Here is a 21,115-nt window from a genome sequence, read left to right on the forward strand (position 1 = left end):
CATTTAAACGTTTAAAGTTGGTTACCTCCGGGTGCCTTGGTTTGTGGATGTTTTTCCACTTTTCCACTTTTGCTTTCCACTTTGCTTTCTGATATTTCTGAAATGCACATTAAAAAGAGCTCTTTTGTGGGACAAAAATAAAAAAAAGGAAGGAAGAAAGAAAATGAGTTTCCCGTCCTCACTCCCAATGGTGTGAATTTCTTTATATGTGTATTAAATATCTCTGAAGTCATCATTGTAAAATGACTGGGGCTAACGGGGGACACGGAAAAAAACTAATAAAAAGAGGTTTATGGGTATTTGGGTGGGATGAGAAGGACTTCCAGATGTATGAGAGCCAAGACTTGAGAAGAGGGCGAGGGGGCCCTGGACCAGGATGGAGTGAGATGCACTTCAGAAGTTTATGGCTGCCCTGAGCCTTCGTGAGAAGGGACTCCAAGTGCCCAGCACTCATGATGACTGCCCAGTGGGAAAACGGAGATAGGGGAGAGGCAGTCAGCATCCCCTTTCAAGGGTGGAGAAACTCAGATGTTGAATGGGGCTCCTCAAAGGCCACCAAGGACCAGGGAGAAGAGATTCTGAGTTTCCCTTCTTGGTAAGAGCCTCTTCCTTTGCAGCAATGAAGATGACAAGAGGTATGTCTAATTGCAATCAAGGGCTCCCTCCACGCCAGACATGGCAAAACACTCTACCGGCATTATCTTGTTTAACCTCATAGGTTGTTGCGAGGATTAAACAAAATAACACCCCTTGGGCTGCAGACAACCTTGGAACTGACCATGACTACACTCTCTATCCTGTCTTGTCAGTCTGGACAGAGGTAACCGTGGTCATCTACATATAGAGGTGCTGTTCGTGCCTGTTCATATCTGTCACATCTTCATTTTCAGCGTGCTGGTTGAAATTGCAAAGGCCAGCACCTGAAATTCTTTGCCTGAGGACTTTCTCTAACCCCTGGAGCCTGCTCGGCTGGCTCACGAGCAAACTGAAATTGCCAAGGAATTAATGTCCTAATTTCCTTGCCCCTGGGGTAGGTGACTCTGGGGTGTGTGGTCTACACCGATTCCCACAATTCCCCAGTGCAATTAAGCTCCAGAGCCCATCCCGGGAACTTGCTTGACTCCGTACCCTGTACCGCGATCTGCCTCGCTTCCCTTTTTCCAACAGCATCCCCCGAAGCAACTACTTGTATTTGGAAACCTCGTCTCCGGATCTGCTGCTGGGGACCCAGCCTAAGACATCTACTGTAACCCCATCCTATGCCCTTTCAAAAAACATCTATCTCTTTTGCTTCCGCTTTCACACAGCACTGGATGGGTTTCAAATCTCATTCACATCTCTTATCTCAATTGAACTTCCCCCAATTCTGTGAGACAGATAATGCAGGCATTCCCCACCCGATGCTCCTTTCCAGATAAGGGAATCGAGCATTAGAGACGTGGTGTCATTTCCCCAAGAACACACACAGCTGGGAAGAGGCAAAGCGCAGATCCAGGCTTCTGATTCTACTCCTCACCTTCAGTCCGTTATACCAGTCTACCTTCCCGTCTCTCATAAAAATATCTTGTATTTATACATCTATGCGTATTTTTTTCTGGGTAATACCTTACAGAAACTTCTCAACAGCTCTGTATTTCATCATCATCAACATTTATGAATGAAGAATAATCTGAGACTCGTAGAGGTCAAGCTATTTGTCTAAGGTCACCTGGCTAATAAGAGGTCTTTTCACTTTCGGTCCAGTTCTCATTCTGTGACCCCAGGCGACCTCTGTCCTCCTCTCACTTGCCTATCTTATGGTCCATGCAGAGGCAACTGTGGACACGGGAGAGCATCCCAGGAGGCCGGAAGCGAAGTCAGTTATTGGAATGTCCTTTGACAATATGCTGATCCACGTCACTTAGAAGACAACTTGAACTTGAGGAAAAAAATCTCAGAGAACCTGGCTCTAGCCTCGGTCGATTTTATGGCAGGGAACTGGAAAAAGTTCAGAACTGGGCTAAGTCTTCAGCTCTTGATTCTCTAGTCTGTCTTGAGAGGAGATGAGGAGGTGTTTGGACTTTGGGGGAAGGGATCATCTAACCAACCAACCACAATGAATTCACAGCAATATGGGGAAAGCAAGGCCCAGCCTGCCCTGGCGACTTCCCATAACACAATGACGTTGACCCCTTTTTGTGGCACAGCCCTCAGCGTGATGATTAACCCTACTCATCCCGATGCCCTTGCCAGTGGTTGGTTTAGGAATGGGTCTGTGCCACAATTCTGGCCAATGACACAAAAGGAGAAGTTTGCTGGAAGGAGGGGGATTATGGTAGCTACTTTCCAAAGATGCCGCCCTCCACCAATAAACCAGACTTCCCAGTACTCGTGCCCTTGTGTTGTCTGCTCCCCTTAAATCTGGACGAGCCCTGGGACTGAATTTTGACTCATAGGATACGGTGACAGGGATGCTGTGTGACTTCCTAATTCACCCCTGGAATAAGGAAGCTGATCCGAGCTAGAAAGAAAGCAGTAGAATAGAGACGTTAAAGTCAGTATGGGTTTCAATACGGGCTCTGCTACTTCTTAGTTGCAGAGTCTTAGCAAGCCACTTAACTCCCCTCTGAGCCTCAGCTTCCTCATCTGTAAAGTGGGGGAAATAATTCTACCTACCTCATAGGGTTGCTATGACGAGTCAATGAATGAACGTGCATGAGCAACTTATGCCAAATGCCTGACCCACAGAAGACATGTGGGTTCTGCAGAGCCATCACTAAAGCGTAATTCAGACAGTTCTTCAGTGCCCTGGACCTCCTCCTATCTGACACCCCCAGAAAGGGGGTGGCGTGGCAACTGCCCCGAAGATCATCCGATGAAACGTCTCCCCACGACACCATGTATTCCCATCACTGTCCTCGGGCTTCTAGGAGTCTAGGGTCCAGCACGGCACATCCGGACCCCAGATGCTGCTCCTCCACACACCTGCTCGTTCATCAGCTCGGAGGCAACATTCGCTTTGAAGTTGGCCTGTCACGACACCTGCTCCCAACTGGTTTGACACTGAAGTTTAAAACCAAACCAAAGTTTCCTCTTCTTCTCCCTGTTCTCCTTAACTTTCCTCAATAAACAGGAGCTCACATACATTATGCTGGCAGAAGAGCGGGCGAAAAGGGAGACTTGGAGATGCTCACCAAGCTTTGCTCAATTAGAACCAGTGACGGCTTTCCTGCACGTACATTGCCCTAAGCTGTTGCAGTAAAACGGACGTGGCGTCCATACAAGAGGGAGAGACAATCTCTGGTCGCCTTATTGGGGGAAGGAAAAATGAGTAATCATTTGAGAAGGTCTCAGGTGTTTCGTGCATGAAAGCAGGTACCCCAGATGCAACCGGATCCTAAGATTTAAAAATTATGAGTAGAAGAGGGAAAACCCAGGGCTGCTGATGAAACCTGGCATGTGCCCATCCTACGGTATCTGTTTTTATGGGCAGCATCTGGATTCACTGACGTCCCTGCTGTATCTGCTGTGAAATATTTCGAAAAACACCCGTGGGAAAACCTCTTTTGAAGGTGATAAGACATTTTCTATCTTTAGAAATGGACACTTTGATTTAACTCTGGGCTTTGGGAGAGATCCTCAACATGGGTGAAAAAATATATATTGTGGAGTGTGATTGAGCTGGAACTGTGATTTTAAGTCCCCTACATACAGACCTTCAAGGTGCGAACTTTCAAAGATGCAAATGTGCGTTCCATCCACGGCAGGCGTGAGGGACACTGCAGCTCGCCCTCCCTCTCCTACTGCTGACCATCCTTCAGCTCTACCATCTCCCACCTCCTCTCCCTCCTCCAGGCAGTCACTCTTCCTGCCTGTTCACTCGATGCCAGCCCCTGTATGCCGGCTGTTGTACTTACTACTGTACTTTTCAAGGTTCTGTACGGTAAGGTTAAATATATTTTCCTTGTTTTTGTGTTTTTATGTATTATTTGTGTGAAAAGTGTCATAAACCTATTACAGTACAGTACTATATAGCAGACTGTGTTAGTTGGGTACCTAGGCTAACTGTGTTGGACTTACGAACAAACTGGACTTACAAACGCACTCTCCGAATGGAACTCACTCGTATGTAGGGGACTTACTGTATATGTCTGAGAGTTGCTTGCAAAGGATGGAGATGGATGGGAAACAACGGAAAGTGCTACTGTAGGCAGGTACTCTGGGATCAAGCAGCATTGCTTGCGGGCCCAGGTAACAAAATATGGCGTAGAATTGCGGCAAGGACTAGCCTAGCCACCTCTGCTCACCCACCATGTGACCTTGGGAAAGAGGAAGAGGGTTTTCTTGGCATTGATCACCTTCCCAGGATCCCCTTTCACCACAGCAATGGTGAAGCCATCTCAGGACAGAGGACACCAACCAAGGGAAGATGTGCACACAGTTTGGTGTCTATATTAGATAAATTGGTTTGTGAGCACACTTGAATCTCCTTTTTTGGTACCCTCAGCAATACTTGGTGACTTTTGTATCCATCAAGAACTTGTACAGTTGCATGTGACAGAAATTAAACTCCAATTGGCTTAGCCAAAAAGGAACCTGGGAAGTCCAGGAACAGTAATGGTTTCAGGCATGGCTTGACCCAGGGGCTCAAATGATATGGTCAGTTTTCTTGCTTTCTCTGTCTCATAAAACTTTAAAAGTGAGCGATGCAGATTCAGGCCGTGATGATCTGTGGATGAAATTATTCGATGAAAAGCTGATGGGGAAATTTCCAATGAAGAGATCAGGCTGTCATCACCTGAATTCCCTGATCAATCGCAGCATTCAACTCAAAGCGGGGCAACCAGACACTGTGAGGCCTCTGTGATGGATTCTTGTGAAAAGGTTGAATCTGAATCTACTTAAGCCTTGTCTTAGTTTGGATTCTCCCTAAAGCAGCTCTAAGATGAAAATTCAAGTGCACGTCATGCCTTTTGGAGGCATTCCCTGGAAATGCTGGTAGCGAAGTGAGAAAATGAGACAGGGAAGAGAAGGCAGCCAGTAAAGGTTGAGTTAGCAAGCAAGTTACCCCTGTGGGAACTGGGATCCCCAGCCCAGGAAATACTAGGAGCCAGTGTAAACTATGCCTCTCAGAATCATCCCACCCAAGGGATGGCAGTGCTGGAGTATGTATATAGCAATTCCTGTAAGTCACTGGTTAAGGGCTACTCCTCAGTGGGGAGGGTTGAAGTCTTCAGCATTCTGGCCAGTGGACCCTGGTAGCTAAGACAGCCTCCAGGTACAGAAATGCCAAAACTGTCAGTTCAGGCTAAAGTGATCCAGGCAAGAGAACAGGCATGGGGTCCAATGTCTCCTACAAGTCTTTAGAGTTCACTAGTATTTACGAGAAACACCAGGATTGGAAACAAGTTAAATGACACCACATGAGCAGTGCAGAATGATAAGGGGGTCAATTCTCCCCAAAGACTAGCAATCCTCAACACGTATGCACTTAACAACAGAGACTCAAAATACACAACGCAAAGCTGATAGAACCGCATAGAGAAATAGACACACCCACTACTACAGGTGGAGCAGTCAGTACCCCTCTATCAGTAATCAACAGGTCAAGCTGGCAAAAAATCATTAAGGACGTAGTTGAACTCAACAACACTATCAATCAACTGGGTTTATTATTATCTGTAGACTACTTCATCCAACAATAGCAGAAAATACATCCTTCTTAAGCTTACTGGGAACAGTAACCAAGACAGACCATATTCTGGGAGATAAAATGCAACTTAACTCATGTAAAAGACTAGAAACCATACAATATATGCTCTTAGGCTATGATGGAATTAAACTAAAAATCAGTAACAGAAAGATAACTAGAAACTCCCCAAATACTTGGAGATTAAACAACACATTCTAAATAACACATTAATAGACAGATTAATCTAACAATAAACACTTCTAGATAACACATGACTCAAAGAAGTCTTAAGAGAAATTTTAAGATATTTCAAATTTTAAGATATTTCCACTAAATGAAAATTAAAATACAACTTATCAAAATGTGTGGGATGCAGGGAAAGCAGTGCTTAGTGAAAAGTTTATAGAATTGAATGTAGGACTTCCCTGGTGGCGCAGTGCTTACGCATCTGCCTACCAATGCAGGGAACACGGGTTCGAGCCCTTGTCCAGGAAGATCCCACATGCCACGGAGCAACTAACCCTCCGTGCCACAACTGCTGAAGCCCACGTGTCTAGAGCCTATGCTCCACAACAAGAGAAGCCACTGCAATGAGAAGCCTGCACACTGCAATGAAGAGTAGCCCCCACTGGCCGCAACTAGAGAAAATCCACACACAGCAATGAAGACCAAACTCAGCCAATAAATAAATAAATAAATTTCTAAAAAGAAAAATGAATTGAATGTATATGTTACAAAAGAAGAAAGCTCTAATATCAATAATCTAAGCTTCCACCTTAGGAAACTAGAAAAAGAAGAGAAAAATAAATTCAAAGTCAGCAGAAGAAAATAAATAATAAAAATTAAAGCAGTAATCAATGAAACTGAAAACAGGAAATCAACAGAGAAAAGAAATGAACCTAAATGACACAAAGACAAGCCCAGAATGTGGGACATTATCTATGACTTGTTTTTACAACAAGTCAGTGGCATGAAAAGGGAGTCGGGGCATGCTCTACATGATGACAGCTACAAGGTACATCGACCAAATGTACTATGTGGACTTGTTTGGACCCTAACTAGAACAAGACAACCATAAAAGATTTTTAAAAGACAATTCAAAAATTGTGATCCTAAACTGAGTATCAGATGATAGCAAAGAATTACTGTCAAAGTTGTTAATGTGATAATAGCACGGAGACCATGGAGAAAAACACCCACGTTATTTAGAGATGCCCACAGACATAAGGATGAAATAACACGATGGCTGGGATTTCTTTTAAAATTCTTCAACAACAATTTTAAATAAAAACAAAGTCTGACTTTGCCCTTACTTCTCCTCATCTTAATCCTGGACCTGTCGGAGTTTGTGTTTCTTTAAAATTTAAAATCATACGATATTTGGCACTAGTTTTCAATTTTTAAAAATACTGCATTAAAATACTATTTATTCTGATCACCGAGTTTTTGGGGGGCGGCCCCTTAAATTCTGTGGAAGTGAAGCATTAATCCCGGCACTGTGTCTAGCTCAAGTTGCCTCATTCCTTGCCTTGCGGATGCCCTGCCTTGGGGTAACCAGAGCTGGTCACTCTTTTCCAGGTAATTACCCACGGAAGTTTTCGCCACCTTCCACTCTTACCGCATCCACATATTTTACATCCTCTTCCACCCTACAAGGAGCCACAATGGGAGACACAGTCCAAATTTAGGACACGGTGGCTTGTGGTTAATTAGAAGCCTCGCCAAGGGGGAACACGCTATTTACAAACCCTGCCTTGACCGGCATGTCCACCCTTTAAGGCTGCCGTGAGCCGTGTCAGTGTTTCTAAGGCAGCTTTAAAATATCCGTAGCCATCCCAGATGCTTGTCTACTGTTCACTCTGCCTTCTTACTTTCACCTCCTTCTAACCCGGTGGAAGCCACATTCTCCCACTGCCCCCTGCCCCATCCCCAGGTGGACACCTTATAGATTTTCTGGGATTGTTTCTCTGCCCGGTTTCCAGCAGGAAACAAGGACAAGATGTGAGGCTTTTTCTGACGGTGCACACGTGAGCTGGTCCCTGGCTTTTGGGTGCGGGAATCCTTGTTCAGAGCATAGGGTTCCATTTCACATGTTCCTCTAACCCTCTTGGAAATGAATAAAATGTCACCCTTGGAAGGGCCCTAAAGAATAACTCTATCCCAGGCTTCTTAACTCAGTTTATGAGGTACACCATGAAAGCTCCGAGAGTCAAGAAGATCTGGGTTCAAATTCTGCCTCCGCTGCTGTGGGCCTTTGGATTAGGGACTTAACTTCTCTGAGCTTGAGTCAAATAGGGATAGAAATTGTATGGACCTCACAGGGCTGTTGAGACAGTAAGGGAGATGATGTCTGTGACATGTTTAGCATAATTCTTGGAACAAAGTAAATGCTTAATGCATGCTGGTTGCCCCATGATTATTTGGTCACCTGTACCCCTTTGAGAATCTATGAAAAACTATGCAAGACCCTTCAGGGAAAGGACATAAAATGTCTGCATTCCTTTACATAAAAAAGAATTTAATGTTTTAAAAATTAATCCATACAGACATTTTACATTATTATGAACATATTTTATGAAAAAGAAAAAATAATAAAAATCCTATATGAGTATAGAGTAAAGCAATTTAACAGACAATGTGAAATATAGAAGGAAAGCATTCATTTCCTACTTCATATCAGAGAGGCAGTTCCCAGCATTTCCTCCATCAAGGAACGTTCATGGCTATGTTCACAGCTTACATTCTTGCAAGGCCAAGAGGAGCCAAGAAAGATGTACTTTCTTACCCTGTTTCACTTACTAAAATATAGTCAATTCTTTTCCGCATTGTTACACAGACTTCCTAAGTATTCATTTAAAAAAAAAATCACTGTTTCGTTCTGATTATGGAATTGATACATGCACCATGTGTGAGTAAAGTGAAAAATCATCTCTCATATCATCCAACCGTGGAGATAAGCATTGAGGGATCAGTGTCTATCCTTCTGGAATGTACTCAGTGCAGATCCTACGCATGTAAACACACATGCTGGGCTTGGTGGGGCATCCAAGAGAGGTGGTTTGTCCCATGGCTGGAGGTAGGACCCTCCACATCCCACACACCTGGGTTTGTCTCTTGGATCCAGCAAGTCCTCCAGTAACCTTGGACATCGTTTTAATCTCTCCAAACCTCACTTCCTCAACTATAAAGTGAGGCAAAAAATAACACCTTGCCCGAGGAATCATTGCAAGCATTAAATGAACTGATGCTCTTGGCAAAATATTTCTCCACCTCGACACTATTGACACGTCGACTGGAGAACTTTTTGATGGAGGGGGCTGGGCAGGGGTGGGCTGTCCTGTGCATTGCGGGATGTTGAACAACATCCTCTACCTCTACCCACTACATGTGGAGAGCGTCCCCCCACCACCTCCACCAGTTGGACCAATCAGAAGTCTCCAGACACAACCACATCCTCCCCCGTAGTAAGTGCTCAATAAACTCTCCTTTATATTAGCATCACTGCTGAACCTAAAACATCCCATTGCTCAATTAACACAAAAATACAAATCTGCTGGTATTTTAACTGGCCGTAGAGTCCAATTCCTTTTTCTGGTCACAGCCCTTCCAGAACAAATACTCATTGTAACCTCGGATACAAACTTTTCCTTATGAGAACTTTTCAATCGTATAATATTAAAATACTGATGAAATACTACATACAGAACGATAGGATTCAGCCATTTTTATTGGCTCTGTGCCTCCGAATCTGTCCTCTTTCTCCCCCTTCCCCCACGCAGGTGACAGACAAAACTGAGTCTGCCATTAACAAGCTGCTTTTCCCGGCGGTAAGTACCTCATTTCTCGTCCCTCATTGTGCATCGAGGTGTTTTTCCACGGAGCCCGAGGAAGACGGGATTATATGTGCGCATGCGTTCATTCACAGGCTGGTTAGGATAGAACCCCCCGGGGATAAACTTGGAAAACGACCGAATTAATCACTTATGATCTGCATTCGGTGCACATTATCATAATATTGATATAATACACACACTGTTCTTTGCTTATTTCTATATTGAGAACTTGCCCTGCAGCAATTTTGAAGAAATTTGAAACCCACGCACCTGGCTAAACGCGCCCCCTCTCTTTCTCTCTCTCTCTAAATAACCCGAGGTCTCCTGGTTTGCCAGGATCAGACTAACATGAGTTACAGTTGCCAGCACATTTTTAAGTAGGGAAATAAATTAGAGTAGTAATAATCATAACAATTATATAATAAATGTTAAAAATCGCAAGTTCCCCAGCGTCCCTCATAACTTTATTTTGGTGGGGGTGGGGGCGTGTGTGGAAATTCCATCGTCTACATCTGGTGACATCACCAGGCTGCAGTGAGAAGGCAGGCTCCTAAATTCCAAATGTCACCGGGGTGCCGAAGGAGGTGGCACTTCGACTTTCTCAGCCGAGTTTGCTGAGCTTGAATTATTAAAGACATCGCTTGCGAAATGAATTTAGGACGTCAGGAACGCTTCTGGATTGACCATCTTTCTCTTCCACTTTCCCTCTCTCTTTCTCTCTCTGTCTTTCTCTCTCCATCGAGGAACCCAAGGCAGCTACACCTGCACAAATCATCTACATACCCACACTCCCAATAATTCCTGCGTCTCCACCTGCAGACTGAAGAAATACAGGACTGAAGAAAGGGATGACAGCACGTTCCCAAACCAGAGACCCTTCCAGGAAGCCCTGATGACTAGAAACCATGTTTAAATGCCCCCTCAAATGCCCAAACCTGTGTTCTGGGCTGTAGGGTTTGGTCTGAGATCCGTCCGTTCAACACACAGATGAAAATGAAGGATTCAACCAGTGCAAATCAGACACAATTCACAACAATGCTAGTCAACATTTATATGCCAGGCATTGTGCTAACCACTTCGCTTGCATTATCTCAATTTTCCTGCAGTGGGGACTATTATTACTCCCATTTTACAGATGTGGAAACTGAGGCTCAGAGGGCTTAAATCGCTTGCTCAAGATTACAACAGCTTTAAGCAAGAGAAGTAGGTGAAACCCAGATCTGGGTAACTCCAGAGACAATACTTTTAACCACGATGCTATATGACTAAGACAAGCTGCATCTCTGTGAGATTCAAGGTTTTCAAATCCTAAAGGCATGCCTGCAAATCTGACACAGTCATGCGTGTTGTGAACAAATTCTAGCATTACCAAAGTTTGGTTGCTATAGAATATAGCCCAAACAAGCATCTAAATGACTTCTCTCCATGATAATTTGGAAGAGTACTTACGTTAAAAATTAATGCTGCATCTGTTACCAGGCTCAAAGACCCAAAGCAGAGTTTTCCCTATGACGAGACTGCTGTTCCTTTCTGGAATATGACCAATAGATAATCACATGAAGTAACCTCCCATGCTCTGTTTCCCATCTTGTTGGATCACTTGTTTCACAATCCCGTAAGAGTGCTAATACAGTGTTTAGAAGCCCAGGCTTTGGTTAGACAGTCCTAGGTTTGAAAGCTGACTTCCCCTCTACTCAGCTCTGTGGTCCTGAGCCAGGGACTCCACCTCTCAGAACCTCCGTGTGTGAATGGGAGGGATGCTCATAGCCATGGTCGCTGCCAGCCCATACTGTTGTGCCTTTGCAAAATTAGGAAAAGGCACCCCATCCTCAAGTCACCTTACTTCCATGTTGGAAATTTGTCATAATATACTAATTTCATTAAAACAAGACGCTTTACTGCCATCTGCTGGAATGCTGTTGTAATAAATAGACATACATGTGCACAGGCAAGGTTGTGACTGGCATCCTCTTTGTGCAGTGCGTGAGCTGCACAACTGTACATGGTTGACCAATAATTCCTCACTGGATTGTTGGGAAATTTGATTCTGAGTGCCAGATGTTTACTTAGCACTTTGGTAGACATGGTCCACAGGTCCTCAGCAAATGTTGGCTGCTATGTTGAGCTCTGGCTCAAACAGATTGGATGATAGTATCTCTTCTGGCCACTTACTGAGAAATCTCATGGAGCATCTGTTTTGGGGGTGGGGGTCTCTCAGTAAATCTCAGCCCATCTCTCAGCACGTATCTCCCTTGCACTCCATGCTTCCAAGCAACTCTGGCTGTCCCGGACAGCGACTTTCAGCTCCTTACATGCCCCCTCTCTTGCCTCCTGGCCAGGAAAAGGGACTGAGAGAACTTTCTGGGGCTGGGTCCAAAGACTCTGTCTGGTATTTCTTTGATGCTTTAAATCTCCCAGGCTCCCCCAGAGAGCCTTGTAAAATGTTTGGTATGTTCCATCAGTTTTGCCCCTGGCCCAAAGGTTCCTGGAGTGGCTGAAGAACATGGTGTCTGCAGTTGAACAACAACAAAAAACTGGCTTTGAGTCCTAGCTTTTCCATTTCCTAGCTGTGTGTCCTTGGGTGAGTAACTTAACCTTGCTGTGCTTCAGTTTCTTTACAGGTGAAAGGACCCACTAATCTATCTATCAGCTACAGGTACAAAGAGAAAAGGAGGAAGCGTGTTTAAAGCACTTAAGAGTGAGCCCTCTGTGAGTCAAAGTCATCATTTTTGACAGCCAGGAAGAAGGTTTCAGACTTTTATAGCATCATACATTTCCAGCTGCCCATCTGATCTCTAACCAAAAATTAGAGCCCCAGATCTGACAGATCTTCCCCAAAATGCCTTCTTCTAGTGGCTTATAGGAAAAGCTAAACGGCTAATCACGTTTCCTCTTGCATTGAAGGCCTCACACAAAATTAGATGCGTCCCAGCTTCTGTGGGACACAGAGTTGCTTCACTCTGGAAGTGTTTTTAACGTCACAGCTGTTTCTTCTTCAACAACAAATACTCTAGAGATATGGATGGCCACTTGCGGGGGACCCCTTCATGGTACTAAAGCTGCCTATACCCAGTCGTTTAATCATTATGTCCATTTTTTCCTGGAATTTTCGGCAGGATCAGAAAATACTCTGTTTCCCAATTTCTCCTTTTATGTTTGCTGTCCTCTCCATCCCCCATGCTTGGCTGCAGACTTCCAGAGCCTTCTCGCTCAGTCTAAGGATCTGTGGCTTATTGAAACAGCTCTGGTACACAGCGTACATGCCTAGGTTGTTACTGGCTAAAAAGCAGCTGGTTTTGGATGATGGTTTAGTTCATTCTGGGGGACATGGGCAGCGCAAGGAAGAATTCGCTCAGAAGGCCAACCTATGTACAGATGGTCCAGAAATGCAGGTCCGGAGGCAGCTTCTGCAGCCTCCCTTGGCTGTGTGACTTTGAGCAAGTGGCCTCACCTCTCTGAATCCATTCACACTTCCTTTGTTCTTAAATGTCCTTAAATGCAAATGAGGCAAAATTTTCACAAACATGTAGTGCTTAAGAACTGGGTCTTTGGAGGAAACCCACCTGGTCTCTGAAGTCTGCCATTCAGCTGCTGTGTGACCCTGAATCAATTACTTGCCCTCTCTGAGCCTCAATTTCTTTATTTATAAAAGAAGGATAAAGGATAGTTTCTATCTCCTGGACTTGTTGCGAGGATTAAAAGAGATAATGCTTTGAAAGTGCTGGCAAAGTGTCTGACCTGGGGTGTACACTGCACAAATCTTAGTCATTATTATTTAATAAAATAGAGGCTTTCTGGGGATTTAAAAAAAAAACCAAAAAACTCATGAGCCAAGAAGCATTTTGGAAAACTGCTTTATTTAACATGTTCTGAATATATCTGGCTCATCTTTTCCACTAAAAAAAAAAAAAATTCCCCCAAAGAGGCCACAGTCTCGGCACAGCACACAGCCTGCTCTAGGCCACACAGTAAGTTTGATTTGGGGCTCCCAGGAATGAAATCCAGGCCTCTGACCTCGAGTCAGATGGTCCAATCTCCCTGCTCTCAATCACAGCCAGAGATGTCACAAGGAACCATGCTACATCCTAGATGAGGAAAATGAGATTTCTCTCTGGCCTTGATCTGGGCCAGGGCTCCAGTCAAGGGGGAAAAAACCTCAGCACCCTGGAAATGTCTCCTCTCTCCCTTTCCTTCTGGAGTACCGTTGCCTCTCTGCAGTACCCCAACCCCCCAAATTTCCAAATCAAGACTGGGCCTTTGAGCTCTCTCAGCTGCCCTGCCAGCAAGGCGGGGACCAGAGCAAGGCTTACGTGCAACACTGAAAACAGGGCCAAAAAAAAAGTCATCAAGATAAATAATATTTTAACGTAGTATATCAACAACAACAACAGCAAAAAACTAAAGCAAAAAAAAAAAAAAGTTCACAGTGAAAAAAATGGCAACATTTTAATTAAATAAAAAAAGGATCAGGGGCCAGGATAGCTCCCTCTCACCTGCAACGCACCGTGTAACCTAAGGGAGTGAGATTAAAGTCCGCCCCCATCACCTTAGCCCCACCCCCTCTGAATTTCCTGTAAGGGCCACAGCCATAAATTTCCACCTTCCCTCCCTGCGCGCGCCCCTTTCCCCACAGAGGTGAGCTGGGGTGAGCGGCACAGAGGCTGTTTGGAAGGCTGAGGAGAGAGAGAGGAGTTGAGTGGGACATTCCAACTTTCCATCTTGTGTTTGAACTCCATCTAGGCTCCTCTCCTTAATCAATAAAACAGGAATTAGCTTTCAGCTCCAAGAGTCGCTTCCTGTCGTCCAGTTTATGACCTTGGCCACCTCGCAGCCTTTTAAAGTCGCCTGGACTGGCTTCCTCAAATACCTGAGGTCGCAGAAACAGGTAGTAAACAGATTCGGAGGTTTCCTGCGGCTCAGTGGGCGGGGCAAGTTCAACGACCCCCATCCCACGCCTTCCCGGAGCGCAGAGCTCGCCCTCCGAGAATTTTAAACCTTTTTCTTTGATCCCCTCTTTTTGGGGGCTTGGGGGACCGAGGAGAAGGGGGAAGCAGCCGGGAAGTGAGGTGCTGAAGCAAAGTTTTTTTGCTCTCCAGCCTCTGGCTCCAGCTCCGCCCTCGCCCAAGGGAGAGGACTTTGAATTCCAGACCCGGAATTCTTCTCTCTCTCTCTCTCTTTTTTTTTTTTTTTTTTTGAAATTGATCGATTTTAACCGGGAGCTTCAAATCGAAACCAGGAGAGGGGGCTTTGAAATGTCAAAGTTGCAAAAGGAAAAAGGGGGTGGGGTGAGGGGGGGGTGGGCAGGCAGACGTTTTCTTTCCAACTGAAAAACTCCTCACTGGTACTTTTGTAAGGATGCTTAACCTTTTCACCCTTCCAGCGGTGGCGGTGGGCTCCTTGGAGCTCTTTGAAAGTTTGTTGAGAGCCGTGGACCTTCTCCCGGGAAAAAATGCCCTTTAGGGACGTGATGCGTTTGTATTCAGTTTCTGGAGGCTCCGGTTCGGAGCGGACCGGTTTTGCGCAATTCGCGAAAGTTTTTGCAGAACGTTCTGTCCGGCAGTTTGCATTGGAATGGAACCGTTCCCAATTAAAATTTGGGACGAGTCGTGTTTACCAGGAGTAATCTCGACCTAATTTTTTTAAATTTTTATTTGGAACTGAAAAAAAAAAAAAATCCAGCCACATCCCGGAAAAGGCAAGAGCTGGCAGGCACGCCTTCTAGCTGGGGACTCGGGTGTGGCCCCAGACTCGGAGCCTGGAAACCTGGCCCCTCTGGAAACTCCGCCGCCGCCGCCGCTTGCCGGTGCCCCAGTTTGCAACGAGGCCGCCTCCTCCACTCCCGGCACCGCTCCAGTCCTTTCCTTCAGGTCCCCAAGGCCTACACTCCTGCAGCGGGTGCTGGGGTAGGGATCTTCTAAACTTGACCATCTCCCTCCTCTTCGCTTTAGGACAAAGTATCAAATCCGTTAGACCTCGGGCTGGTGTCCCGAGGTGCCTTTTAAGTGATGGTACCTTGGGAGGCCCCAGAAATGCAGATTTGGTTAATTGCAGGGAGCTTCCTGTTTACTTCAGGTGGGCCCTGCGGCCAAGAGGATTAAAGTAAATATCTTAGGGGTCCTTGAAAACCTTGTCCAAATTGTTGTTTTTAATTGTTTGATTGTTTTGAAGACCTCCTAATGGCGAGGCACTCTGGGGCAGGGCAGGAAAAAATGGGGGCCGGGTTCAGTCTAGGCAGGATTGAGTTCACTCTACTCTTTTCCTCTCCAGCAGCCCAAGACTGGTGCTACAGGAGGGCAAAGTGGTACATAGGGTTCTGGGGGTCGCAGACGGCAGCTATCCCAAGAGGCAGGTTTGGGGGGAAAGGGCATTGAGAGGTTTATCAGCTTTGGACAGATGGAGGGTGCAATGGAGAGAGACGTACAGAGATAGAGAGAGAGAGATGGACATCGGAAAGACACAGAGAGGGGAAGAGATGTATAAAAGAAGACTAAAGCAGAAGACATTAGAGACACACACAGAGAGATGCAGAGACAGGTAGAGACTCACAGCATCCTGAGTCCAGAGTGTTTATCACCCACAAAGTCCAGGGATGCTGATGGCCAAGCTGTCATGTGGTGGCCCAATAGCCTCATGACAATCCATCCAGCTCCTGGGTCCTGGTCCACTTGTGTCCTCACCTTGTACGGTGAGCCTGTGTGCCCCGTGTGGGACCTGGGAGAGCCATACAAGCCCCCGGTGGTTACTTGGCTCCTGGGATCTGAGCAGATGAGGGCTTTGGGTGTGATTGGTGGCTTGCTGGCAGCTGCATGGCTGACCCAACATGAAAAGAAGCTACTAACTGTTGAACACCTGGGATGCCCACACACCTGACAAGAAGGTACCATTGAAGAAGGATGGACTGGTGTCAAGAGATTGCCAATCCCTCCATAGTGAGACTGCTGCTGCTGGCGAGAGTGAGTCCTTCCTTACATGGAAAACCAGGCTGGTGGGGTCCCCAGGAGGGATGCAAAGAGCTTCTCAATGCAAGGTGGGGCCAGTTGACCACCTGCGACATAGGAGATGTCCCATGAATGTCTGCCCAGTGCCTGCTCAATGCCCATTTAGTCCTTGCAAAAACCCTATGAAGAGGTAGCATTATTTTCCATTGTGTCCCCAGGTTCACAGGGGTTAAGCTACTTGTGCCTTGGAGGACAAGTCAAGGTTTGTGCTCCACAGTCTGCCCTTGAAATCGCAGGATTATGACTCAGCTTGACCACGCCCATGTTGGAAATCCTATTCTCTGTGCAGCCACAGTCAGGTGACATTCCCAGCAGAGGGGACAGCCAGGCTTGGAACCATCCACACTCCCCAACCCCACTCTGGCTTTCTGGGCAAGCGGCAGGGATCCATGCTTGGGTTCTGCGGTTCCCCACACCCATTCCTCTCTAGGTCAGGTTCTCAACACTAAAATAACCAGAGCTACTATTTAAAAAGCCCTTACCCGATACAAAACTATTTTTGATCTGCATATTAACCCTTGAAGGTATTATTGTCCCCACTTTATAGACAAAGAAACTGAGGTTTGGGACTTTCCTGGTGGCTCAGTGGTTAAGAATCCACCTGCCAATGCAGGGGACACGGGTTCAAGCCCTGGTCTGAGAAGATCCCACGTGCTGCAGAGCAGCTAAGCCTGTGGGCCACAGCTATTGAGCCTGCACTCTAGAGCCAGTGAGCCACAACTGCTGAGCCCACGTGCCACAACTGTTGAAGCCCATGTGCCTAGAAGCCCGTGCTCTGCAACAAGAGAAGCCACCGCAATGAGAAGCCTGAAAGCAGCAATGAAGGCCCAACACGGCCAATAAATAAATAAGTTTATAAAGAAAGAAAAAGAAACTGAGGTTCAAGGAAATCAGGAACTTGTCCAAGGTCACCGACTCATAAAACGAGGAAGCTGGGATCTGATTTCAGATCTGTCAGATTCCAGAGCTTTGCCAGGCCCTCCCAGCCCCTAAACCAGACAGGAGGCCCCAAGGAGTGGGGTTGCTTCTGGAAGAGATGCCTCTGGATAATTACATTCTTCCAGAATGAGATCCTAAGGTCCAATGGAGGAAGGGGAATGGTACTGAAAGGTGGCCCCCTTGGAAAAAGTGCTCCCATCATAGCCACTTCCATCTCACAGAAGAGGAAACTCGTTCACTCAACAGACATTTATTGAGTCCTTGCTCTTTACTAGGTACTTCCTAGCAGAAGCCTCTGCTTTTTTGAAAGTTATTATCAACTGGCAGAGTTGGGTGGGAGCAGATGTTAAATTAACCACCCCAAAGCACAGAGTTATAAGCCAGAAGTGCTGTGAAAGGAACGCAGTTACAGGATAGTCTAGTAGAGGATCTGATCTAATCTAGAGAGCTGGCCAGGGGATGAAGGCTCCAGCAGACTTCTTGCCCAAAGGCCCTCAGAGTTCCCGACTGGGAGAGATGCTATTTTAGTGCCCCCACCAGATCCCCTTGACTGGGCTGGTGCACCCATCCCCTGTCACTCCCAATTCAGCAGCAAGTATTGGCATCTTACAGTGCACAGCCATCCCTTCTCCTGGGAATTATTCCTGGCCAACAAGAGCCACCTCAACCAGGAAGTTTTACCACCTCTCTGTAAACAGCCCCTCAAAATGACTGACTGATACACAGTGACGAGCCAGTCCCCTTAGCCCAGACAGGACAACTCTGTGGTGTACTGTGCATCCAGAGCCCCTCAGTAGATGAGGCCAAAACAAGTCTTTGCCCGAGACCCACCCTAGAAGATTTTCTTAGCCTTTACTTGCCTGCCTTTCTCCTTCCCATGTAAGTGCCTCCTGAGAGCACCCCTCAGGACACATGTGTGTCTGAATCCTTGCCTCAGGCTCTGCTTTCCAGGACCCTGACCTAAGAAAGTGGCTAAGGCAGAGCTAGAACTCCATCTCCTGGACAGACACCCCCCAGGTCCCTTCCAGATTTTTGGAGATGGGAGAGCTGAGTTTCCCCCAAGGAGAGTTACAGGAAGCACGTTCAATAAGGTGCAAACAAGAAGGTCCCTTATTCACTGGGGGCTATGCAGAGGGTGGGCTTTTGCCTTTGAGCTCCTGACCCAAAATATCCACCTCTGCCTCTGAGCTGCACCTCCCAGGCAGAGGAAAAAGAAGCCACTGGGTTGTAGCACCTTGGCAGACCCAGCCCTAACATTGTGGAGCCCTGGAGCAAGGGTACAAATTAAGGTCCTCCTACTATGATTGAGAACTTCAGAGTTATAAATCAAGATAGCAAACTAGCCCTTTTTTTAAAAAAAGTTTTTGTCTGCGTGGTGCGGCATGCAGGATCTTAGTTCCCCAACCAGGGATTGAACCCAAACCCCCTGCAGTGGAAGCACAGAGTCTTAACCACGGGACCACCAGGGAAGTCCCAAGATAGTAAACTGATAAATAAAATGTGTTCTATCATCCAACAAGTGGACATGTGTACCTTTCTAATAACCTGGAAGACCAAAGTGAACTTGAGTATTCTCAGTTCCTTAGAATTCTGTCCCAGAATCCAGTGACATGGGAAGATCTGACACCCAGCTTCCAGCCCCACCCTTTTATGGCCCACCTTGGACTGTCTCTACCATGAGGGGTTCTGTACACATATGTGGACACCCCAGCCTGTACCCCGAAGCCTTATCCACATCCCCTCCTGCAAACAGCCACCTCGGGGCCATCCCCCAGGCCCAGAGGTGAGCCCAAGTGTTCGGGGATTTACCCTCCAGTGATGGATCCAAGGACTAGCACCAATCAGGGTCTGGATGCAGACTGGGTCCCTTTTGGGCAGAAGTCCCAGTTTCTGGGTACCCTGAACATGTGGGTACCAGTGATGGAGGGATGGAGCCTCTGTCCTACAAACTCCCTGCCCCTATGAGAGGGGCATAGGCAGAAAGAGCAGAGCCCGCTAAAGCACAGAGACTCTCTTGCCCAAGACCAAGAGTAGCACTGCCCTGGCATGGCTGGACACGACCATGATGCCCCCCAGAACCCCTCACTGTATTTAAAACCTGCCACGGTGCTTTCTGATACCCACAGCTTACCCACTCTCTGAGGCCCCAGCCACACTCAGCTCCTGCCATCGCTGATGTTTCCTTTGGGAGCACATTCGGCAAGAAACTCAATCTGCCGTGTGCAGAATTACGGGTTATTCTTGGCTCCGGCCTCGTCCTCACCCTCGGTGCAAACACAGACATCCACACAGAGCAGAGGGGGTTTTGCAGGAGCTCCATGGGGTTTGGGGTTATGCCAGAGAAACTGACCTCTCCTTTCTTCCTTGCTGGAGCTGGAATCCTCCCAGCGCCAAGGAGGAAAAAACAAAAGCATTGAGGAGCAGACTTGGAGGGAAACCCACCTCTCCTTCTCCAGTTTTCCCCAGAGATAACTGGCGCTTGCCTGGCACTGCTAAGAAGACCTCTCTGCCTTCCTTCCCGGATCAGAGTACATCTGGGGTTCTTGAGGTGCTCCCTGCGTGCACTTGAGCATCCTTGAGATCACCCTAAAATCGTATGTAATACTGTATATATCTATGCCTCTGCCTTTTCGTATCTGTTTGTGTCTGTCTCTGTCCCCCTGTGCCTCTGTTTGTGTGTGTGTGTCTGTGCATTTTGGGCAGGGGCCCCAGCTTTCATCAAATTATCCGAGATCCCAAAAGTGTTTTGAATTCCGGGGCTTAAAGTTTAAGGATTTTCAAGGGTGAGTGGTACCCGTGTTCACCAGGATAGGTATAAGAAACTCCAGTATTGCTGCTAATAGCCTTACAGCGGAAACAGTCGAATTATCCATCAACGGTAGACAGATGAATGCATCGTGATAAAGTCATCGAAAGGAATCCTATTCTGCAGTGAAAATGAATGAACTACAACCTTCTGCAAAAATGTGGATGACTCTCTCAAGCATAACATTGAGTGAAAGAAGAAGATGCGCAAGAATCCTATAGCGCAGATTCCTATCGCTGCCTCATTAAGCCTGAGGAGCCCGGCTGAAACTGAATCCTTGTCTGTCTCACCCTTTCACATGCCACAGGGCTAAACTCTTTAAACTGCTCTTCTCTGGAATGACCCCCAAGACTTTACATTGGAGAATCTGTCCCTTCTGTCATGCTGAAGGAGACAGGGGCAGAGAATAGAATTAAACAGGGCTGTGCACATTGTAGTGCAGAGAGAGGGACAAAGGAGCGCTTAAAGCTTGGAAAATAATTATTTTCCAGCCTGCATTACTGTCCCTTGGAGCACACTAAGGTTTGAAACCCAATTCCAACCATCGCAAAAAAGATATTTAAAAGTTTGGCTCTTCCTTCACAGTATTCTGCCTTTTAAAACTAATTTAAATAAAACAAAACCAAAAAATCTTATGATCCCCTGCCCTCCTCCAAAAAAGCCCACAGTATGACGATCTGGTCAGCGTGACTGATCACAACTTGCCCAGAGAGCTTACCCTAATAATCCTTTGAAGTAAAAATTTGCTTTCAATCTTTCCACATATAGCAAATAGCTATATATATGTATATATATTTCCCTCTGTTTTTTCCCTTGTTAAATTCCTTAGATGCAGGAGCCAAAGGAAGCCTCATGCAGAACCAAATTA

The sequence above is a fragment of the Hippopotamus amphibius genome, chromosome 8 (genome assembly GCF_030028045.1).
Source record: "Hippopotamus amphibius kiboko isolate mHipAmp2 chromosome 8, mHipAmp2.hap2, whole genome shotgun sequence".
Lineage (NCBI taxonomy): Eukaryota > Metazoa > Chordata > Mammalia > Artiodactyla > Hippopotamidae > Hippopotamus > Hippopotamus amphibius.